Below are 26,545 nucleotides of genomic sequence, written 5' to 3'. Positions count from 1 at the left end.
TGGAGTGTACTCATTGTTCTCATTGAACCTTGGGTTGAAGTGCTTTGCAAGTCTAGTTATGAGTCCACCATTCACTATGTGCTTCATTCCATCATCATCCCCATTTCTAAACCTTGCCCATTTCTGTAGCAAAACTAGAGGTGCATTCAAGTGATACCCATCTCTCCCTTGAATGTTGAGGTATGATTCCATAAACACAAGGTCCAATTGGTTGACGATGGCCGGATCTCGGCGGGCGAAGAGAGTACCCGAAAGAAATCGATATGTAAGCCTCAAGATCGGGTTTGGATGTGAAAAGCATGACATTCTTTGGTGAGAATGAAATCCCGGCCCGTCATGGCCCTCCACAATGGTGCAACATTATACTTTTTGGGCTTTGATGTTCGGGTAGGCGAAACATCAAGTCCGAACACATTGGCGAACTCTACAAGGGTCATCATCCTAGAAACATTTTCCAACCTAAACTCTATGCATATTACTTTGTTCACGGTTGTAATCTTCAAAAAGCTTAAGAATTCTAGCACAAGGGACCGATAGGTTGGTTCATGCATGCGAAAGAGAGTTGAAAGACCAAAAACCTCAAAGAGGGCTTCCAATTGGTGAAAAATCCCAAGCTTTCTTAAGGTAGCATGACAAAGAAATTTAGTGGGAAGAATATTCTTACTTAAGAGTCGGTGGAAGACTAATCGCTGCACATCATCGAGGAATTCCACATTCGAGAAATCGTCGAGCCTTGTGAGATCTACAAGCTCTACATGTTCCCTTCTAATGGTGTTGAGATGTGAGGTAGAGGAACTTCCCACCATCCTTGGTCTTCTTGCACTTCTAAAAGTGGATCTCCTTGGTGCCATTCTTGCTTCTTTTGTTGGGTTCTTTTGATTTGAAGATTGCTAAGGATGTTCCTTGTTGATTGAGTGTTGGAAACCCTAGAAAATTGGGGATTTTTGATTTTGAGGGTAAAGAGAGTGATTTGGATATGTATGGGAGTCATAAGGAGGTGGGTTTTATAGGGTAAGTGGAAGGAATAGTAATGTGTCATTGTATGTGTGGTGGGGGGGGGGGGGTATTTTAATTAGGAAGAAGTCGGGTCAAGGCACCGTGAGAAGACGAGCAGATTCGGGGTGAAGACGCTCGGATTCTTGATCCACGGGACGGGCGGATTCTTGACAATCCGCTCGGATTCTACCACAGAGAAAATTCCCAAAATTTTGACGCCACAAGACGGGCGTCCCGAGAATAAGACGCTCGGATTCTTTTAAGGTGGGACGGGCGTCTTCTTGAGAAGACGGGCGGATTCCAGTACAGAGATTTTCCTTGAAATGCATAGGTAGTAAGACGGGCGTCTTTTTTCAAATCCGGCCGGATTCCACAAGACGGGCGGATTCTTCACAGGACGCTCGGATTCGACCTCAGTCCAGAAATCTTCAATTTCTCAGCGCAGCTGGACGGACGGATTCCAGGGAATCCGCACGGATTCAGGCTGCGAGTTTTGACTTCTTCTCCTTTCTTAGATGCGTCCCCACACTTGAGCATTTGTTCCTTCCTTCATTCAAAAATCATTAGTAACCCTCCCTTACTTACGCTCATGAAAAGAGTTATTTATTAAAACAAATGCAATAAATAAATACAAGTTAGAGGGTTAGTATATTTACAAGTTGTGATTTAGGGAGGACTCCACCAAACTCTCCCTTAGGTGGTCCTTTCAAGGGGGAGGAGGCCTGAGATAGGTAGCCTCGACCTCTCCAACAAACGCTCCTTCATAGTATGGCTTCAACCTTTGACCATTTACCTTGAACTTGCTTCCATCTTCCGCCTTGAGTTCGAAATCTCCATATTTTCCAACTTCGGTTATCACATAGGGACCCATCCATCTAGAGTTCAATTTTCCCGGAAATAGTCGGTAGCGGGAATTGAATAGAAGGACTTTGTCTCCCTTGTGCAAGGCCTTTTGTCTAATTCTTTTGTCATGAAGCAATTTTGTTCTTTCTTTGTAAATCTTTGCATTCTCATAGGATTGTAGTCGGAATTCCTCCAACTCTTGGATTTGAATCATCCTCCTTTGACCGCTCAATTTGAGATCAAGATTAAGTGCTCGGATTGCCCAATAAGCTTTGTACTCCAATTCGATTGGCAAATGACATGCTTTTCCATAGACAAGCTTGTAGGGGGAGGCTCCTATGGGAGTCTTATAGGCCGTCCTATAAGCCTAAAGAGCATCATCAAGCTTTGTATCATAATTCACTTGGGAGGGGTCGAGGGTCTTGCTTATGTAATAGATGGCATGAAGAGCTCTCCCTACCCGTTGGCCAAGAACCGCTCCAACGGCGTAGTTGCTAGCGTCACACATAATCTCGAAAGGTAACTCCCGATTCGGGGGTTGAATGATTGGTGCCGAGATTAATGCTTCTTTGATTCTATTAAAAGTTTCAACACACTCGTCAGTAAATTGGAATTGGGCATCTTTAAGCAAAAGTTGAGTGAGGGGTTTTGCTATTTTCGAAAAATCTTTTATGAAACGACGATAAAAACCCGCGTGACCGAGAAAACTTCTCACCCCTCTAACATTCACGGGAGGTGGGATTTTCTCTATCACCTCAACTTTAGCTTTATCGACCTCGATGCCCTTTTCCGAAATCAAATGACCCAAGACAATTCCTTCATTGACCATGAAGTGACACTTTTCCCAATTTAAAACAAGGCTAATATCTTCACACTTTTGCAATACAAGAGAAAGATTATGCAAACATGAGTCAAAGTCCTTTCCATAAACACTAAAATCATCCATAAAAACTTCCATTATGGTCTCTAAGTAATCGGAGAAGACACTCATCATGCATCTTTGTAAAGTGGCGGGGGCATTACATAATCCAAAAGGCATCCTCCTATATGCAAAAGTGCCATAAGGGCATGTGAAGGTGGTCTTATGTTGGTCATCCGGGTGTATAGGGATTTGGAAGAATCCCGAATACCCGTCAAGGTAACAAAAGAATTTGTTGGAGGCTAACCTCTCAAGCATTTGGTCAATGAATGGTATGGGGAAGTGATCTTTTCTTGTTGCGGAGATTAATTTCCGGTAGTCAATGCACATACGCCAACCGGTGATCATTCTTGTGGGTATTAATTCATTCTTCTCATTTGTTACTACCGTGGTTCCTCCTTTCTTAGGTACCACTTGGACGGGGCTAACCCACAAAGAATCCGATATGGGATATATAATTCCCGCATCAAGTAATTTCATGACCTCTCCTTTGACAACTTCTTGCATGTGGGGGTTCAATCTTCTTTGGGGTTGAATGGTAGGTCTATGGTCCTCCTCTAGATGAATTCTATGCATGCAAAAGTCGGGACTTATCCCCTTAAGGTCATCTAGACTATAACCTATAGCCTTCTCATGTTGTTTCAACACACCAAGCAACTTTCCCAATTGGTCATCATCAAGTCTATCATTAACAATCACGGGTTTGGTCTTTGATTCATCAAGGTAAGCATATTTCAAATTTGGGGGAAGGGGTTTCAAAGTAGGAGTTTGTACCTTACTTTCTTCCTTTGGAGTTTCATTGAGAATTTGCTTCATCTCCATTAGGCATTCCATTCTCATAGCATACTCAACTTCACTTTCATCAACCTCATCATATTCAAATCCCATGATGGGTTCTTCTTGCTCTTGGGTTTGTAGAATATCCTCTAGGATGGATTGCTCATCCTCTATGGGTTGACATGCTTCCACTAGAATATTGTGCACCAATTCGGATTGTGCACGAGTAAGTTCCTTGTTAGCTAGAGCGGCCTCAAAGAGATCCACCTCCAACTCCCAATACATGCTCTTAGCCTCACTTGCTTCTAAGGCTTCTAATGCTTGCATGGGATCCTTGAAGTAAGGCATACTCAAATGGTCCTCTACAAAACAGTCTATGAAATCCATCTCGCAAAATATCAAACAACTCGAAAAATGATTAGAACAAACCTTGAGGAGTTTTACTTCCTCAAGGCGAAGAAAGACACAACTAATAACAATAAAATAAATCTAAATCAAACAAACACCGTCCCCGGCAACGGCGCCATTTTTGATGCGATCCCGCTAAGTGTTCACAAATTAAGATGTGGTCGTTGGTCACGGTCGAATCCAAACACAATTTATAGCTCCACAAACAACTCTACAATTAGTAAAGAGGCAAGTAAAGGTCGGATCCCAAGGGACGGGAGTTGAAAATGAGATTTCTATTGCAACTAGTGGTGTCTAAGGGGTGTCACAAATTGGGTTGATGTAGAAGGTTACTAAACTAAAATAGCAATGAAAATAAATCAAGCAAGATGAATTAAAGGGGTGTAAACAATTGATTAAAGGCACTAGGGTGTCATGGGATCATAGGGGAATCATGGGATATGATCATACAAACATGTTCTCAAATTATAAGCAAGCAATTATTGTTGTGATGGATTGAGTTGGGTTATATCTTACAATCCTAGGAAAGTTTGGGTCCCGGAGCCGAATCGATTAGATTGTACAACACCTACAAGTCGACTTAATCTTCCCTACTCAACAACATGCATGGTCTAATGAGACTCGAGTTGGGTTATGTCTTACAAGTCTCATTGAAAAGATAGAAGATGATAGTAAATGCAAGGATTCATAGGCTTAGCATTTCATCAAATATAACATGTGCATGAGTTGAGATCAAAACAAGCAAGCAAATAAAACATGAAAGCATATTAATTTAAGCATGAATCATTCCCCATGTTGGTTTCCCCTAATCACCCATTAACCCTAACTAAGAGACTACTCACTCATTATCATGTTGATCATGCTAGCAAGGTTGTCAATCATACCAACAATATGAAACATGATGAATAAATGAAAGTAATTAACAATAATTAAAAAGGGATTAAGAGATTATACCTACTAATGATTCCAATAACAAAGCAAGAATAATAGAAGTACTTGAATGCTTGATTGAGAGATTGTCAATCTCCCAACAATAACCCAAAATAATCTTCAATTACCCAAAATAAATGATGAACAAAAGAGAGATTAAAGAACTAAAACTTGGATTAAAACTTGATTAATACTTGATTACAATATTAAAGAGAGATTTGATTGATATTAACTACACTAATTATTGATAAGAATAACATGCTCCTCTAATTAGACTAATGGGGTATTTATAGTGGAAATTAGGGAGGATGCATTAGGGTTAACTAAGGGCTAAACTAGTAATTACACTTTTAAGTTGAGCAAGGAGGAGCCGGTATTTTCGAGAGAAGGGCTTTTTTTCGTAGCTTGGAGAAGACAATCCGTCTTTGTCTTTGGAATCCGGGCGGAATGGGGTCGGGACGGGCGGATTACGCGTTTGAATCCGAGCGGATTCATGGGAATCCGGGCGGATTGTGGAGGAGGAATCCGAGCGGATTGTGGCAAAGCCGCTCGGATTGTCTTCTTTGCGGACGGACGGATTGGGACAATCCACTCGGATTGTCGATCGATCAGCAACAATTCTTCTTCTTTTCTTCCCTTTTCTTCATAAATTCCTTGGGGATTTCCTTGGGGACTCAAGGATCTTTTCTCAACATTGCTCTTCTACTATAATATGTACAAAGGCCTTCTAATCTTGTCTCTCCTTGATGATTGGTCATTGAATTCGATCAATTTAGTCTCGTTTTGCCATGAAAATGCAAGATTCTTACTCCTTTCCTACCAAGGGATCAAAATCTCAAAGAATATGCAAAACAAAGAACTAAAGATAAGAAATGACCCAAATAAGCACTAAAAAGCATGGAAACAAGGCTAATTCGGGGGCTAAATATGCGCCAATTATGGTCACATCAAGAGGCGTAGGGCTTGCCAATGGCGTCTTGGCCGCGCCAGCTGTGGTAAACATCGTATTTCCAGTGTTCTTCTCATCAGAGGGCTTATTTTGACAGCGGGGGTACTTCACCTTAGACAATGTTAGTCGACCTAATGGCCCCTTGTCCAGCTCATCCTTTATCCTCCTCGATAAATTTTTCATATCCCAATGCTAAATAAGTGGGAGATCAACTGGGCAAATCTTACCGGGGAAATAAAACCGCTGAAAATAAGTGATCATAAGGAATGGGATACAACCAAGCAAATGTGACTGCACACTGCGAGACTCGGCCGCTGCATTAGCTATACATTCTAAGATGTAGGAACACCAGTTATACTGTGGAATGGCACTCACATATTCTACAACTTTCAAAAGCTTCATTTCAAGCCCGTTGTTCAAAGTGGGCGCAAGGAATGATGAGATACTAAGCAGCACAAATAGACGGAAGAATGCATCCCCTCCATCTTCATAGGCCTTCAACTCGATATGTTTGAAGACATCGACTAAAGGAATAGAATCAGAATTTGATTTTACTTTGAATTTTTGCCGTCACAAATTTTTTATGTGCTTATGTTTTTCATCTTTAGCACCAGGCATATGTCCAGTAGATACTAATTCCATCTCTCTCTCACCAACAGGTAACATGAAACAGTCATAGACATCATACTTCGTAACCATAAACTCCTTCAACTTCGACGCCTTGAACACATAAGAACCATCGCTGAAAGTGTCAAGAAATACAGGAACATGGGCAAGCGGGTAAGATCCGAGTTTATGATGAAGCAGCCCCCCAAACCCAATCCTCTGTACAGCGGCTTGCTGAGCAATGTTAAGCTTCCTAATAAGCTTGTAAAGCCTATTAGGGCGACACTTAACGGAAACAGTAGGGGTAACTTGAGGTTGTTCTTCAATTTCAGGTTACTCTTTATCAGATGCCATCTGAATACGGGAAAAAATTCCAGAAGTTATTCCAGAATATTTATCATAGTTGCACATCCAAGATTATTCCACAGTTACACTTCCAACAGTTACACTTCAATACTGTTATCTAAGTCTCAAATTTAGTACCACGTTTACAGTTATAGTCTTATCACACTTACACTTCCAATTTATTCAGATTTACACTTTTAATTTATCACATTTACACTTCCCCTATCATCACATTTACCCTTTGAGTTTCATCACACTTACACTTACAATTTATTCAGAATTACATTTTTAATTTTATCACATTTACACTTCCCATATCATCACATTTACACTTTGGGTTTCATCACATTTACACTTACTCAAATTACTTACACACTTTAAAGTTTATCACATTTACACTTCCCATATCATCACATTTACACTTTGGTTTTCATCACATTTACATTTACAGTCCCATTAGTTCAGAGTTACACTCTCAATTTAATGAGTAATGGGTACTTTATAATATTAACAGTTACACTTCCAACATAAACAGACTGAAATTACTTACACAGTTACAATTTAAAATTTTCCCACATTTACACTTATAGACATCACATTTACACTCGCCATAAGTTCACATTTACACTTGGTAATTGGTACTTTTTTGGCAAATTCAGAGTTACTTTCCAACATAAACAAAATCAATAGTCTTATTAAAGTTTCAAATTAATTACACAGTTACACTTTAAATTTTACCAACAGTTACACTTATAGACTTTATAGACTTTCACATTTACACTCCCCATTTATTCACATTTACACTTACATCATTAACAATTACACTTTCACATTATTCGAGTTACAACATACAAATAAAGAAACTTACAATTTTAGTGAAAACCCTAATTATAGTTACAGTTTATTACATTTACACTTCCCATTTGTTCAGATATACACTATCAATTTTAATGAGTCATAATTGTATACATATTTATGCCTCTCCTTAGTTACTTTTGATACGGTTTTCGTGCTAGTTTATATCATTTACATGCCTTTTATGTTAGAATGTCGATACTTCCGCTTTTTGATGTTTAATGCAGGAATGATGTATTTGAGGAGCAAAGGAATGAAATGGGCATCGCGGAGTGGGCATGAAGGGATACACAAAGCATAGAACGAGAATCCAAAAGAATGAAGGAAGAGAAGTTAAGAAGAAAACACGAAGAAAATAGCTTCTTATTAATAGTGCCTATTTTGAAGAGCCATATCTCGAGTTCTAAAACTGATATCTAAGTGATTCCAAGTATAAGTGGAAGCATATCTTCTTAGCTTTCCAACACCGCAAAAATCGCTTCTTTCTGACAAGTAACGAAGAAATGGCGACCGTTTGAAGTTCAGTGCACGAAGCAGGAACTTGGTTCCTCGATCGAGTACACTGAGGCTCGATCGAGGAACCTCCATAATCAATTAAAACTCGCAATGTCGAGGGTTGGGGTTCCTGAACTTTGGTGCCTTTATCGAGTGAGATCAGGCTCGATCGAGGAAGTGGTGATTCTATCGAGTGCACTTAGGCTCGATCGAGGAACCTTCCAGTTTCCATATTTTTCCGCAAATTCCTTAAGTCGGTTATGTATTATTATAAATACCTAAACTCGTATCCTAGGTTAATTACACTTTATTTTCCATAGGTTTAGCATAGTTACTCTAAAAACTCTCTAAAATACATAGTTAAGTTTATATTCATTGTTCTTCCTTTCGGATCTAAACATTGATATTTTACGGTATTGTTCCAATCTTTCTTCAATAATTATTTCAATTACTTGTTCATCTTTATTATTGTTCATCATGTTTTCCATTACTATTAATGTTGTTCTTCTCTTTAATATGAGTAGCTAAACTTATCATCTAGGGTGAAGGGGAATTTAGGTTGTTAGAGAAGGGATTATTATGAATTGATTGTTAAATTGCTCTTGATTGTTGTTTAATTATCGTATTACTTTTAATTAGTTGATTACTGATAAGAATTGATTAATTAGTCTTGCATAAACTAGTATTATCACCGACCGGGTTAAGACTAGTATAGGCCACGATAATTGAATTAGATCGACTTAATAATAGCGATTGCATGTTAAGTTAAATCTAAAAAGACATATTAGAATCGACCGATCTTATGACTTTCAACAATATAAATTTTTCAATCAATGAATTAAATCCTACCCTTTGATGACTACCTAGTGAACCCGAATCCCTAGACTCTTTAATATTATTGTTTATCATCTTTATTTAAATTGTTATTAGTTGTTAGAAAACAATCTCAATCAAACCCCATAAAATTGTTACCTTTAAGACGGATTTAAATATAAACAAACTAGATAATCACCGCCTCCTTGTGGATTCGACCCTAACTTACCACTAGCTATTTTTTTAGTAGTAGTATAGGATTTATTTCAATTAAGGCAAACGACTGAAAATAACCTTATCAATTTTAGCGCCGTTGCCGGGGAGGCAACAATTGTTTTGTGTGTTTCTGTTTATTTTTTCTTTTGTCTCAGGGAGCATCAGTTCCTTGAGACAGTTTTATCTTTTTTTATTGTTCTCATGTATGCCCAGGTCTAACAGGTCAGAGATCCTACTGTTTGATCCTGAGCCATAAAAGACTTTTCGGTACAGACGAAAATTTTAAAGAGAAGTAAGTCAAGTGGAAGACTTGAGTACACTTGACTATGAGCGGTATACTTTTTCAAAAGATTCATCCTTAGAAGAGGATACACTTATTTCTGCAGCTGTGACTTCTACAACACCAAAGATGTCTACATTACCAAGTCACTCCGAACCCACGGTTGATTCTATTCCTAAAGGCTTCAAGCTCCCTACTGCTGATAAGGGAACTTTTGAGATCAAGCCTTCATACGTAAGCCTAATAGAGAGGAATTTATTTGGAGGAAAAGAAGGAGAGGACCCCGCAAAGCACATGGAAAAGTTTGTTACTTATTGATGTTCTATTCCTTTGACAGCTGGGGTGTCTCAAGATCAGGTCAAGCAAACTTTATTTCCTTTTTGTTTGAGAGATGATGCAGCTGAGTGGTTAAGGGACATAGACATGGAGACCGACGCAATTACAAATTGGACTTCATTGGCTCTTGCATTCTACAAGAGGTATTTTCTACCACAGAAAACTAATGCATTGAGAAGTCAGATTACAAGTTTTAAGCAAGGTCCTACTGAGGATTTTAATGAATCTTGGATACAGTTCAAAAGATTAGTTCGGTCCGTCCCTCACCATGGATTTGAGATTTGGTTCCTTTGCAACCAGTTTTACAACGGGTTGTATGATGATCATAGAGCCTTACTTGATTCAGCTGCCAATAGGAGATTCCAAGATAACACTAATGATGGTAATGCTTGGAAGTTGATTGATCAGATAGCTACTCACAGAGCTGAGTATGGTAACACGCGGGGAAGTAAGAGAGGAAGTGGTACAGATAGTGCTATTGCATCACAACTAGAGGCTCTAACGGCACAAATAGCCGAATTGAAGACTACCCCGTCCTTGGGTAAGCAAGAGATGGTTCACATGGTTCTACAAGAAGTGTCCTGCGAGAGATGTGGTATAGATGACCACACTGCGGCCAAGTGTATGAGTACTATAGATCAAGTTCATGCCTTTCAATCTTTCAAGCAAGGTACACCATATTCTAACTTCTTTCAAGCTCCTCCACAAGGTACCTATATTATTCCTCCAAATCGTGGTAATCAGCCACAAGGAGGTTATCAAAGGCCAAATCAAGGAGGTTTTCAATAATTTCAACCTCCTCCTCAAGCTCCAAGTAATGAAGTGTCGGAGTTAGAAGCTATATTGCAACAAACTTTAATGATGCAACAAAAGCAAATGGCTCAAATCTCCGAACTTATGGCTCATACTAAGATGTTGGATACTCAAGTTGCTCCAATGGCGGCTCAAAATCCATCACAGTCCGGTCTTCCCCCTTAAGGTAAACATGCTCATGAGCATGTAAATGATATTTCTTTGAGGAGCAGTACTACTTATAAGGGTCCGGACATGCCCACTAATGAAGATGAGGTTCCCTACATGCATCCTAAGGGATTGGAAATTTGGAGCTAAGTGACGATGAAAAAGAAGTTGACGAAGTTGAAACACGAGCTGAGAATAAAAGCGAGAAAAATCAAAACAGCGAATCTGCCAAGGTTCCTCGATCGAGTAGTATCAGGATCGATCGAGGAACTTCAGTACTCGATCGAGTGTCATCAAGGCTCAATCGAGGAACCTCCCTGGTCGATGACGGTGTTTCAAAAGTTGATTCTAAAGCGAAGGAAGCCGAGCCGATTACTATTGCACTACCTTTTCCGCATCGTCAACAAAAGTCTAAGCTAGACAAGCAGTTTGGAAGGTTTACAGAGGTAGTGAAAAATCTTCAAGTGACAGTGCCATTTACTGAATTGGTAACTCAAGTGCCGGTATATGCTAAATTTTTAAGAGAAATCTTATCAAAGAAGCGGTCTTTTGATGAAGTGGAGACAATAGCATTTACTCAGGAGTGCGCGGCCGCATTGCAAGCTAACTCTCCACCAAAGCTTAAGGATCCAGGGAGTTTTTATATTCCTTGTCATATTGGTAGTATAGCTATTGATAGAGCCCTTTGTGATTTAGGGGCTAGTGTTAGTGTCATGCCAAATTCAATATGTAAAAAGTTAAATATGGGTAACTCCATATCAATAATATGACCTTACAAATACAGATCTTTAAAGAAACCAATGAGTGTCTTAGAGGATGTGCTCGTTAGAGTAGGGAAGTATTTTATTCCAGTTGACTTTATTGTTATGGATATGGCTGAGGACTCTCAAGTACCCATCATTCTTGGTAGACCATTCCTTCACACTGCAGAAGCACTCATAGATGTTAGGGATGTTAGTCTGACACTAAGAGTTGGGGATGACACTATTAGATTTGTTCATTATAATGCTTTAAAACGTCCTCTTTATTTAAAAGCTTCTTGTCATATGATTAATGCTCTTGATCCTACTTTTGATGATTGTCTTGCATTATGTTTTGACAGGAATCCACCTGACGCCCCTGCTGTTGCATCATATCCATGGAGCAAGGAACTAGATGAGATTAAGAAGCTGATTTATGGAGATGATCCTCCTCCTGAGATGGTTTATAGTTGTGATGAGAGTATTGACATAGAAGCCGAATTAGGTGCTTTAGAGGCAGAAATATTCATAAAGGAGCCACTCAAAGTCTTTGAGGAAGCTCCTATGAAGGATGAAGAGCCCTATCTCCTACCTATAGATGAGGGATTGAAGAGTGATGGGCATGCTTGGTCATATTTTATAAACTTTGAGTTTCATGAGCCAGGACATTTTTCATTGTTTTTATTCTTTGCTTGGACTATTTATTGGTGCTACTTATGCTTGTGTGTAGCACACGCGCTACTTTTTGATTTACTGTTACGAGCTTTAACTTGTATTGATTATGATTTGTGTGCGCATTTGTTTTAAATGCAGATTTCATGCTCGACAGTAGGTTCCTCGATCGAATGGCATGAGGCTCGATCGAGTAACCATGTTTTTGGGATTTATTTCGTAGCCGACTTGATGTGGAATTGCGCGGTTGATTATTTCCCCTATTTTGCAGCTGGTTTGGGGGAATCATGTGCTGTTACCCGGTATTCTCTTCCCTTGTACCTTCTTTAATTGTATTGTCTATTTCTTTTCCATTCCTCTTGTTAGTTGTGTCCTTTAGGTTGCTGGATTTGTGTGTGATTGCTATGCTGTAGGTGTCACAATGAGGACACTGTGATATTTAGGTTTGGGGGAAGAATTTATTTATGTTGTGTGATTTATTTCTGTTGAGTGCAATATATATCAAAATTCCATAAAAATTAAAAATTTTATAAAACACAAAAACATGTTTTTTCTTTGTTTAAGGTCGAGTCTTGGTGAATTAAATAACAATGATGTTAAATTACATTGTTTTTGCAGTTAAATCCCATATAGTTCTTCATGTGCATTGTCTTGACTCGTTAGCCATGAAAACAAAGCTCATAACTCGAGTCTTAACCGTATTGACATGCCTTATATTGATTAGATTTAACACAATTATGTTGGTAAACTACTTAAATTCTGAGGTCTATAGAGCTTCCTAGACCAGGAACATCAATAAACTGGTCTCATTTGTCAATTAGGCTTGAGTGTGGTTTCTCCTTGTGAAATGTGTAATATCAAACTGCAGAAGTGTGACATTGATTTCTTTATGCTTTTATTGATTTCATTTGACTAAGTACATGCGGATATGCGGTTCTTACCGTTCAAATAAGCCTTACATTACCTTTGGTTTAGCTCGTTTGAACCCTTGTAGCCGTTCTATATCCTACATTTATTAGCTACAATCCAAGAATTTGCCTACCTTTTTCGGGATAGTCGCAGTTGCTTGTTTATCATGTTTATTTTGATATTATGGTTGGGTTGGGACTTATTGTTGTCATGTGGGTATAGCAAGATCATTATTTAGCAATTGTGTTGTATTCTTGTGGTGGAAAAAGAAAAATATGAAGCAAAAGAAAAAGAAAAAGAAAAAAGAGAGAAAGAAAAAAAATCGAAAAAAAAATAAGAATTGAAAGAAGAAGAAGAAAAGAAAAGAAATTGATTGCTTCATTTGGTTTTATCAAGGATCAAAAGGATGGTTGTTAGAGTCTAATGCATAATTCGAGAGTAGTTTGTTAGCTCTCATATGTTGTAAAGTTGAGATCATTTCTCTAAGTTGGGTTCATTTGTTATTTTATGATTTGATTTTGGTTTTGGTTAGCGCTGCGACTACCGTCTTAACTTCACATATCCATAACGTGCTTTGGCACTAATCATTTCTATCCCTTTAACCCATTTGTCACCCTTATTGTCCTTGATACATGTACTTTTGTCTACATATTATGATCGCATATTAGTTGGGGAAATCTCTATCACATTAGATTGCATGCATGTTTCATAAGTCGAGCGAGTGTTTCTACTTCTTTCTATCTTTACATATAACTCACCCTTACATACTTATGAGTGCATGAGTGAATCCGCGAGAATCCGATTAATTTGTCATGCAAGATCGAAAGATATTTGGCATTTGTCTATAGTATGGTAACTTGAGACTTGAGCTACGTTTTCTATTTCCCGTACCTTTGAATTTGTTTTATTGGTACACTTTGGTCATTACTTTGTTACAGATATGGATAGCTTGGGATTTGTATGTGCATTAAACATTAGCTCTGAGTTGTTTATTCGCCATTTGTATGTTTGTCTTTTGTAATTGTGTGATGCTTTGCTTGAGGACAAGCAAAGAGATGGTTTGGGGGAGTTTGTTGAATCATAATTATATACATATTTATGCCTCCCCTTAATTACTTTTGATACGGTTTACGTGTTAGTTTATATCATTTACATGCCTTTTATGTTAGAATGTCAATACTTCCGCTTGTTGATGTTTAATGCAGGAATGATGCATTTGAGGAGCAAAGGAATAAAATGGACATCGCAGAGTGGGCATGAAGGATACACAAAGCATGACACGAGAATCTATAATAATGAAGGAAGAGAAGTTAAGAAGAAATCACGAAGAAATTAAAAGAGCTTCTTATTACTAGTGCCTAATTTGAAGAGCCATATCTCGAGTTCTATAACTGATATCTAAGTTATTCCAAGTGGAGGTGGAAGCTATCTTCTTAGCTTTCCAACGCCGTGAAAATCTCTTGTTTCTAACAAGTAACGAAGAAATGGCGGCCGTTATTCTAAGTTCAGTGTGCGAAGCAGGAACTTGGTTCCTCGATCGAGTACAGTGAGGCTCGATCGAGGAACCTCCATAATCAATTAAAATTCGCAATGTCGAGAGTTGGGTTTCCTGAACTTTGGTGCCTTGATCGAGTGAGACCAGGCTCGATCGAGGAAGCGGTGACTCGATCGAGTGCACTTAGGCTCGATCGGGGAACCTTCTAGTTTCCATATTTTTCCGCAAATTCCTTAAGTCGGTTATGTATTATTATAAATAGCTAAACTCATATCCTAGGTTAATTACGCTTTATTTTCCGTAGGTTTAGCATAGTTACTCTAAAAACTCTCTAAAATACTTAGTTTAGTTTATATTCATTGTTCTTCCTTTCGGATCTAAACATTGCTATTTTACGGTATTGTTCTAATCTTTCTTCAATAATTATTTCAATTACTTGTTCATCTTTATTATTTTTCAACATGTTTTCCATTACTATTAATGTTGTTCTTCCCTTTCATATGAGTAGCTAAACTTTTCATTTAGGGTGAAGGGGAATCTAGGTTGTTAGAGAAGGGATTATTATGAATTGATTGTTAAATTGCTCTTGATTGTTGTTTAATTATCGTATTACTTCTAATTAGTTGATTACTGATCAGAATTGATTAACTAGTCTTACATAAACTAGGATTATCACCAACCGGATTAAGACTAGTATAGGCCACGATAATTGAATTAGACCGACTTAATAATAGCGATTGCATGTTAAGTTAAATCTAAAAAGACATATTAGAATCGACCGATCTTATGACTTTCAACAATATAAATTGCTCAATCAATGAATTAAATCCTACCCTTTGATGACTACGTAGTGAACCCGAATCCCTAGACTCTTTAATATTATTGTTTATCTTCTTTATTTAAATTGCTATTAGTTGTTAGAAAACAATCTCAATTAAACCCCATAAAATTGTTACCTTTAAGACGGATTTAAATATAAACAAACTAGATAATCACCGCCTCCTTGTGATTCGACCCTAACTTACCACTAGCTATTTTGTTAGTAGTAGAATAGGATTTAATTTGATTAAGGTAAACGACTGAAAATAACCTTATCAAATTTAATTAGTAATTGATACTTTTTTAAATAAATCCGACACACTTAAAATTAAATTCAAGCATACTAATGAATTAAGATGTTTATGGATAATCAATAGAATAGTAATAACAAAATAATTACTGAAGAATGAAATGATAACAAAAGAATGAAACACGTATATAACAATGAAGACTCAAGGATAATCAAATATTTAAAAATTTTAAAAAATAGAACAAAGAGAGGACTCAAGGATGATCAAAGAATTACTTTCAAATTCAGTTAAGGATGAAGTTAAATGGTGAATAACTTGATTGAGAATAAAAATAGAGTAGAAATGGGTTTGTTGTATTTGGTAAGGACATGTGGTAAAGAAATATGAAGAAATGTGGAAATGAAAGAGAGGAATTTGGACGGTTTTTGAAATTATTAGAGAAGTAGTTGTATGAGAGAGTGGAGGGAAATGGAATAACGTGCAAGTGGCTGATGGACTAACAACATGCAGAGTTTACACAGTAAGTGTACCCATCTAAAGGAGAGAGGTAAATCATCTACTCAATATTATAATCTTATAAGTTGCTTTTTGGTGTAATCTTAGCCATCCATATTGACACGTCTAAAACGTCGTTATAAAAGACGGCCAAATTAACAATATACATACCACAATACGTACTAATGAATACTAATTATAAACTAGTAAAGTAGCAAGCAATGGGATCGTACCCAAGAGGGGGGGGGGGGGGTTGCAATGGTGTAATCAAAAGAGCAATTAGAACAATTGTGACTAATTGGCAAACAAGGATGTAAATAAAAAGGGGGGTTTTGGTTGGTTTTCAAAGACAAAATGAAATTCAAACAAGAGTGAATAACAAGCAAACAAGAAATCAATTTATAAGATGAAAATTTATCAATTTTAATAAGAACTTAACCCAATCCCATTAGTGGTCCTCTAATGGTTGATCCTTGACACAAATAATTCCCCAATTAATTACTATTACCTTATTGTGGAGATTTCTCCCCTAAATCTACTAAATAATGGTTAAAGACAAGGAATACACACTTAATAAATTAACCCAAGTCATTAATTCACCCAAGTAGAAATCACATACATTAAGCTATTCAACAAGAAGATATAGACATGAGAGATTTAACAAGGCTAATGAGACACAATGAAATCACAATTAATGCCTAATGAGAAGGTAATCTCTTACTTGTAATTAACTTAAGAAGAAATCATATTCATTAAGATAATAACAAGGTTTTGCATAATAGATTGCAAGGAAATCACACTTAACAACCTAACAACATGTAATTGAGGGAATTGATTTAATTAAACAACAAGGAAATCACACTTAATTGCTTGCATTAAACAAGGTTTCCACAATTTACACAATAAACACAAGAGATTAACAAAAATAATAATAATAATTAAGAAAATATTAGAGTGTCTTACAACCAAAGATTACACCTTTGAGATTGGATTAAGTAAGGACATTAGTTCTACATAATAGATCTAGAATTCCAATTAAAGGATGACAATTCTTCAAATTACAAATTAATTCTTCAATAATGCAAGAGGTATCCCTAAACCTAGAGAAAACAACACTATATATAGTCTAATACAACCAAGTATCCATGGGATTAAGATGATAGAATCCCGTAATCAAATAGGCGAATTCCTCAGAAAACTCGCACCGTGCGATTTCCTTGCCAGCAATTTCGCACTGTGCGATTTTGCCCTTGGACTGCATTTTTTCCGAAGGTCATATCTCTCTTGTTACTTGGTCAAATGAGGCGTGTGATCTACCATTGTAAAGCAAAGAACATAAGCTTTTACCTCCACTTGGCCTAGCATCCATACGAGCTCTAGAAGTCAAGATATACCCATTTGAAGTCGATCCTTATGCAAACGACGCTTCAAATCTTCAATTCCTTCATCCTTTCACTTATTCATGTCTTAGCTAGTCTTCCTTCTTTCTTGTAGATGTTTTGTCCCATGGTAGACTTCAATACATGCCTTTGCTTCCGATCATTGCTCAAAACTCCATTATTAACCCGGCATTAAGAATATGGTAAATGTGACGTAAATCATGTCAAACCATGTCCCATGCCACTTTATTATGCATATAATAAGCTAAATAGATAGTAGAATACGAGCCTATCAAATACCCCACACTTAAGCCTTTGCTCGTCCCGAACAAACTATTATATAACCAATCAATCAACAAAATGCTCACAAAATAAGTATGGGTACGCTCAATCGATCCATCCCTCTTCTCTCACACCTCATCTGACTTATGTCACCCTCATCATATTATCAACATGGTCACTATTCCATTACAACATCATTACAAAAGTAAGTGACCCAAAGCCTCCATAATAAATACTCTTCTCTCACGCGCCCTCCTTATATCTTCCCTAATTTAAGATGTTCCTAAACCACCAATTCATCCTTCATCATCACACCACATCTCTTTGTTGGAGTATGTGTCCTCGACAATAATGCGATCACATGTTTAAATCTCATATTAAGAATACTAAAGGGAATGTAATATTTTATTGTCAACTGATCCACATTAATCGGTAATGATTGGCTGACTAGAGTTTGACATTACTGTCGTTTGACGGTGGTAATCAGTTGATCCCTTAAGGTCATACCTCTAGGGAAATATTCTTAATTGATTAATTAATTAATTTTATGACGATACAAGTTAATTAATTCCTTAAAATTGAACAAATGATTTTGTGAGTAATAATACGTTTCTTATTGTAATTCGATTAAATAAGATTCGTAATAAGTAATTATATGTTTTTATTACTAAGGTTTGTTTATTGTTTATGAAACAATTAAATAAGAATGAATGGTTTATTATAAATACAAGTTGTTGTAATTTATAATTTTATGACCCATTTTAAGTACTTGTAATCATGTATTACTAGTTAATTTTAGTATGTGATTTATTTAGTTTATATAATGATTTTTAATGAGTTAAAAATGCATTATTAAACAACATGTCTAATAACATGTCCAAATTGTCACACAATACAAATTAACATTTTGACAAACTTAAAATGGACCCTTATAATCTTAAGGGTGCCGTACTGTCGTGTAAATGGAGGGTGTAAGGGTTGGTTATGCTTTAATTATTTAATTAGTGGGAAGCATAATCATAACCTACTAATCATAGGCTTGCATGCCTACACTCTTGAGAAGAGAAAAATGAAAAAGTGTTGGGCACTCTTCCCCCTTCAACCTACCCGGCCACCCTTGTAAATTGGGAGAGTTTTTCTCTTCCAATTTACACAATTCATTCTTATAAGTTTATAACTTGGTTAAGAATTTATCTTTCTAGTTTTTGGTTGTGAACACACTAGAAAATCTCACATCATCTCTAATATTATTCTCTCATACTAGAAGTAGTATACTAATAATATTAGTAATAATTTAAGGACATAAATACTAATTTCTAGTAACAAAATTAGTATTTGTATTAAGAGTGTTTCCTTGGTACAAATCCTTAAGGAGTAGATCCCATCATTGGATCTAAAGTTTTTTTTTTCTTGGGGATTTGAATTTTTCTTTAAGAAGACTAATTTGGTAGGAGAGTAATTAGTATAAACCATCTCGGCCCTCTATGTAAGAATAATTGATTTTTCTTCTTACTATGTATTTTTGTTATGCATGCATAAGTTTCTTTTAGTTTATGACTTAACTAATAAATACATAGTTATTAGAAGTGTCTAATAAGAGATTAATGAATCCTACAATTGGTATCAGAGCAAGAGTTGTTGCATGCATAATCGGTTATTGTTTTTTCGAGTTAAAATGTTAACATATACAACTAAAAATTTGTGATATATGATGATATAGGCCACGAAATTTTTGCATGTTAAACATACTGGTCCTACATTGATTTTAGGTCATTTTGATGATTTATGGTATTTTATTGCTCTTTAATATGATTTTTAGTATTTTTATTATATTTTAATGTATAAAATGACATTTAAAATGCTAAAATTAGTTAGACTATGATTATGACCTTGAAATTTTTACACAACCTCACATGCATATTTTACACATTGTATGTCAAAATTTCGTAAAAAAAATGGTTTTATATTGCATGTTATATGATTTTTACATGATAAAAATTGATTAAATATAGGTATTTTGTTAAAAATGGTTAGACTTCGTCTTTGCCCATGAAATTTTATTATATTGTCACATGCAATATTTACACACTTTATGTAAATTTTGAGATAAAATGGTTTTATTTTGCATGATCTATGATTTTTAGATGTAAAAATCACATAAATAGTGACTATTTTGACAAAAATAGCTAAAAAGAATTTTATGGCATGAAATTTTTCCCCAATGTTGTATATATGATATGAACATCAGATCTAAAGTTACATGTTAAATTTTGTATGATTTTAATGGTTATTAATTTTTATGAGATATAAATTGATAAATAGCAACTTTAATAGTCATAAATATAAAAATTCGATTTTGGGCTTAAAAATTTGTCATTTCCAGGTTTTAGAAACTTGTTTAGAATATTCAAAATTTTAATTTTGATTTATTGCAAAATTTTATGTTTAATTTGGAATTAAATGGTTAAAATTATGTCTTATACGATTTATTTGTGAAATAAATGAAAATTACCTAAAGGCAAATTTTTATTAATATTTTGGGGTGTTGGGAATTTTCAAGAATATACAAAATTATGATTTTGAAATTTTTGAATTTTATGACTTTTTGGGAATTATTTCCTTATTATTATGAATAATAGTGTCTAAAGAGCAATTATATAATATCAAGTTGAATTATTGTCAAATGTTTAGTGAAGACTAAATTTTTGAGTCCTAAGAGGATTAGGGTAATTAACTTGGACATAGATTTGATTTATGTAATATTGTGTGATTTTAAAAGGTTAATTGTCACAATAATCTATAAAATCGGACCGAATATACGATATTAGCTTAAATAGGGCGATTTGGCACATCACATTGCATGGTTCATACATATATTAATGCTGCATTTTTATTATAATTGTCATATTTTAATTTTATATAATTTTTGAATTATGTAATTTGTACTTAGTATGACCTTAGTTTTAATTGGTATTTCCCGAAATGATGGAGATATCGATTCGGTTGTAATTAATGTGATCTCGTATCACTTTTATTTTATTTTATTTTGGTTTTTCTTTTTATAAGGTATAAAGTAAAAAAGCTATGTAATTTATTTATTTCGGAGTTCCTTGAAGACGGAGCAATTCGAGAAGGTGGTCCGACTAAGACGATGTTGCCTTGGAGTGCGTGCCAAATGAAGTTCAAGGGACCAAAGGAGTTGGTTTCCGAATTTGTAAATAGTTTATTTGATTTACTATTTTAGGAAGGCCATACTAGGATTTTATCGGTTTTTGCTTTGCATTTGTTTAATATATGTTTGCATGCATAGCCAAATCGCCATAACTAAACATGCATATTATTTCATCGAGTCATCGACCGTGTCAATTATGATTATCGTAGTTCACCGCTTTAGTTCACTTAAAATGAGATAGATAATAAATTGACAAGACCTCTCACTAAATAATAATTGAGAATTAGCCTTACCAAATAGTAGAAACCATGAGTCCCAATTTCATAAGGAAGTAGGCTAGGCTCACCAGGGTGCTAAACTTATTACGTTGGGTAAGTGGGTAGTAAAATGTTATTACATCGAAATTTGGATTGAGCTCAACGGAAGTATTCGTCACCGTAGTCGCAAGTGTTCTGAGCTAAAGATAAATATTAAAGTAATTTTATCGACAGAGAATTCTAGAAGTAGAATCGATTAAAGAGTTAATCCACCGAGTTATATTGATAAGGGATGAATCGGCTCACCATGCCCGAATTAATATGAATTTGGATCTCGGGATCATTTATAATAGTTGGGTAGAGGTCACTATATAAATGTTTAAAACTTGTTTAAAATATTTACAAGTATTATTAAAACGATAGAAGTTTATTAATTCCTTCACTTCCTATTTTGTAGTCGAAATTGTTTTCTCAATTGCAATGGCAACTCCAATTTCATCCGCGACCACTAGCTCAAACACTCTCACCAATGTTTCATGGCTCCGATCCTTCATGGATCGTTGCAAATTAGAAAAGAATGGGTCCAATTTCGCCGATTGGGACGCGCAACTTTGCTTGGCCGCAGAGGGTGACGACAAGCTTTGTTACCTTACCGAGGCCTCTCCCGCCGCACCTAACACTAGGTCTACCCCCGCCGCTAGGCAAGCCTATGAGACTTACCAAAAGGAGTCGGCCGCAATCAAAAATGTGTTGATCTTTTCTATGGAGACCGAACTCCAATGGAGTGCTATAAAGATTTGCACCGCCTATGAGATCTATACGAAGCTTGTGACCATGTTTTCACAAGCTCCGAGGATCATTCAATATGAAGCTGCATCCGGATTATTTGATCTCAACATTAAGGAGGGCCAAAAAGTTAGCCCTCATGTGCTCAAATTGATGGAGCATGTTGAGACCTTAAAAATGCAAAAGGTGGAAATTCCCGAGGAACTCATCATTAATCGAATTCTTCATTCCTTGAACAAGGTTAAGGCATACGTTCAATTTAGGGTGAATTTTAATATGCAAAACTTGAAAGTATCCCTCGATGAATTGCACAAAATGCTTGTGTATGCCGAGAGGGACATGGGGCTAAGTGTTAGCACCACCAAGGATGTGCTCAACATTAATCATAAGAGCAAAGGGAATTTCAAGAAAGGTCGCCATAAGGGAAAGAAGCAAACTCCCTACAAGAACAAAGGAAAGGCTTGTGAAGCTAGCTCCTCTAAGCCCAAGAAGGGTGCCCCGTCCGGGGACAAATGCTACTATTGTAATGGTGTTGGACATTGGAAGAGAAATTACGATATCAAAGCTGGAAAAGTTATTCTAGTAGGGCATCCAAGCAAAGACAAGGGCAAAGAAAAGCAAGCCTAGAAGATCTTGAGGGAAGCTAGATGTAGCCGCCCATGGTGCTAGATCGATAGAAGCTTGGCTTTATTTTGCTTTGTCTTTATTTTCATGATGTATTTTGAAATTTTAGAACTATTTTGATTTCCTCGTTAGACTTGGAAATTTGGTTGTTTCCTTAAACAATGGTTGTATTTTGGATATTGCTGACTTGGTATGCAACCCAAGTCACTTACTTTATCGTATCGTTTGTTCTAAAATTTGTCATCATACACTACTTGCATCAAGAAACATAATATCATTGACTTAAATTGATCAAATAGACAATTATAATGGTTGAGTCATTATATGTCCATAAGCTATGAATTCGATTCTCTTTATGCCATTGTGAATAAATTCATAACTTACTTATATAAAATCAATTATGAAGTTATGATTGAGTTGTTGAACTCACACAAGGGAACGTTGCCAACATTATTTGATACACCTATCAAATTTAAATCATCTAGTGTATATTTTCCTTTTAACATATCTCGATTAAATCACTATAAAGATGATATGTGATATGTTTTCCTCTTTCACCATCATTATTTGTGGTTCAAATGCTATCTTTGGAGAAAAAGGGTATTTTTCCTAAAGATAGAGTGAGAGTGAATCTAGCCACAAATCTGAACTAGATGGGATCTACATGAAGAGACCAAAAGAAGATGTTTTTAAGGAAACTACGTGAGGAGACTAAAAGAAGATGTTCTTAAGGGAACTACGTGAGGAGACCAAAAGAAGATGTTCTTAAAGCAACTACGTGAGGAGACCAAAAGAAGATGTTCTTGGAATATAAGATTTTGATCTATGAAGGGATATAACTAGAGATTTTAAAATTCGACATTTTAATTAAGAGCCACATGAAACTAAAATGGTATCTATGCAAGTAAATGGATTTATTTGAGATTGTTGAGACCAATCCAAAGTAAATAGAAATTTATAATTAAGAGTTGCATAGAGACGCATGTCGATGTCTGCGAAAGCTAAGTTAATTGTTAACTATGCTAAAGATTCAAATACATTGCTATACCTCATCATGAAAATGAATAAGTTAGATATTAAAACCTCTTTCCAAATGGGTATTTTGAAAGGAATATGTGAATGACATATATGGTTTTATCTAAATACTTAGTAAAGCAATGATTATTTCAATTCATGAAATGTTTCGAATGAGTTGTCAAAAACGAAACATGTGGAATTGAGTGGGAGTCGGTGACAGCCATGTTTAGACATGAAGTTTAGTGGGAGCAATCATCCTTCATGAATTGCATAACATATTACTCATTGGGAATGACGAGCATATGCTGTCTTTTATAAAGAAATATTTAGGTTTTCAATTCTGGATGATATTGGACATCATGTGAATCTATTAAAACATGGGATGTTGGATTGGCACTTAGATAGGTATCTTATGTTGATAATGATCCTTCATCTTAAAGAGATCAACGAGTTAAGTAGGTTATTCATATTGATTAAAATAGAATGGGATATTCTACGGTGTACCCCTGAGTTTTTGAGTTTTCTAAGTTGTACCCCTGCTTTTTTGAAATTCTATGTCATACCCCTAAACTCTATATTATAGTCTATAACATGACCTTATTAATTGTCTTTGTTAACGTAATTCGTTAGTTGATCGACTATTTCAGTCATTCATGCACCAATCACTCCTTAACACGCCCGCTTAGTTATTAGCCCATCTAATTATCAACTAACTCGCTTAATAATCAACTAACATTTCCAAAAATGCACAAAACTTTCATTTCGTTTTTTTTCTTCTTTAAATAGGTATTAAAGATAATTTGTAATTGTTTAAAGTTAGTTTGTGATTATTATCATAAAAGAAGATGATATGATGTTAATCAATGAGATTTGAGGTTAAAGAACGATTGTTTAAGAGACAACGAGTGAAGAGAGTGTTGAAAGAGGTCATTATACGGATGAAGTAAAGAGTTCAGGGGTACACCGTGGAATATAAAAAAAGCAGGGGTACAACATGGAAAACGCAAAAACTCAAGGGTACACCATAAAATTTCCCAAATAGAATTATCATAGAGTTATGATTATTCAATTGAACCTAAGAACTGTTGTCTACATGAATTCAATTACTAATGTTTCCGTTGTTAGTATTATCATGTATGCCATAATGCACATGTCCTAGATGAATTACATGCTTGGAGCATGATAAGTCGATAAAAAGCTAACCCATATGAGAGTCATTGGTAAGCCTTAATGAACTGTCATGAATTCTCAAGGAGAATTAATGGTCTGTTCTAGAGTTTGGAAGTATAACAAGTTGTGTGTTAAGAGGTTACACAAACTTAAAGTTTCCAAACTCATTTGGATTTGTGAAAATCCTAGGCAGATTATTGACATAAGGAGTAAAAGACTAGAAAAGTGTATTTTATTGACATCTATTGCAAGATTCTACAAAAGGAACCTAAGTACGTTGTGATTAGCTGGTGTACTTTAAAACTACAAGTAGTGTTGTCCACCTAAAGCCACATCACAAGTAATATGATAATTGTAAGAGCTTCTTTCAAGCTAAAGAACCTAAGTCTAGTATGGAGTCTAGACATGTACTTAGGAAAATTCATGCTATAAGGGATAACATGAAATTAAAGGAAATCGCAATTCACAAAGTTTGAACACTTGAACACATGGTATGTTCACAAACTAAATTTTTATTGCGTTAGGCAAGTGCATAAGTGCACTTATGATTATAAGACATGGAGTAGCAATATGGTATTGACTACTCGTGTGTAATAATCACATTTATTGTTTGAGTTATCGTTAACTCATCCTGTGCTTTGTTACATCCAAGTGGGTTGTTGAGATAATATTGAACCCCGTTAAAGTGAACTGGATTAACATAGTATTCGCCCCTGGTTGCTTATATGAGGTGACATCTCAAAGTAACTAGAGTGTGATGCGATTGATGGCAAGTTCAAGTGCCATAGAGTCATAAGAGATGACTAGTCGATCACATAGGCAGACTGTGAGGGACACTTTGTCGGACTTATGACCGCTTATAGAGTTCTGGAATTTTTTTATATCCTAGTCGTGGCGAGAGCTACTATGGTATTCTTATGAGTCCATTCTTTGACTAATGACTGTTCGCCTAAGAAGGCACAGTTTCAGAGTGATTTTGATTTATGTTCTGCGACCTTCATAATTGGGGTCTAATAGGCGCATTTTGGGTCATGATGAGCTGTGGCTAATCAAAGGGAAGAGTGCAATAGGAATTGTCCATCCCTGTCAGGGTTATCTTATATCTCAAGGCCACTCGAGGAGCAATGAACTGGAAATGCGTGGCCACGCTCGGAAGGTATCTATGGTAGATAATTCCGGTCAGACAGTTATTCTCCAAATGGAGGAAACCACTATTGATATGATCAAATGCAAGTACGACCTGCAAGACACCTTGCATTGAGTGGGAGATAGTAATAGGACAAGAGAATTGGTGACGCACACTTGTCGCGGACAAGTGGGAGATTGTTGGAGTATGTGTCTTCGACAATAATGCGATCACATGTTTAAATTTCATATTAAGAATACTAAAGGGAATGTAATATTTTATTGTCAACTGATCCACATTAATCGGTAATGATTGGCTGACTAGAGTTTGACATTACTGTCGTATGACGGTGGTGATTAGTTGATCCCTTAAGGTGATACCTCTAGGGAAGCATTCTTAATTGATTAATTAATTAATTGTATCACGATACAAGTTAATTAATTCCTTAAAATTGAATAAATGATTTTGTGAGTAATAATACGTATCTTATTGTAATTCGATTAAATAAGATTCGTACTAAGTAATTAAATTGTTTTATTACTTAAGGTTTGTTTATTGTTTATCCAACAATTAAATAAGAATGAATGGTTTATTATAAATACAAGTTGTTGTAATTTATAATT

The sequence above is a fragment of the Silene latifolia genome, chromosome 9 (assembly GCF_048544455.1).
Source record: "Silene latifolia isolate original U9 population chromosome 9, ASM4854445v1, whole genome shotgun sequence".
Classification (NCBI taxonomy): Eukaryota; Viridiplantae; Streptophyta; class Magnoliopsida; order Caryophyllales; family Caryophyllaceae; genus Silene; species Silene latifolia.
Note: the sequence above shows the minus strand (reverse complement) of the source record.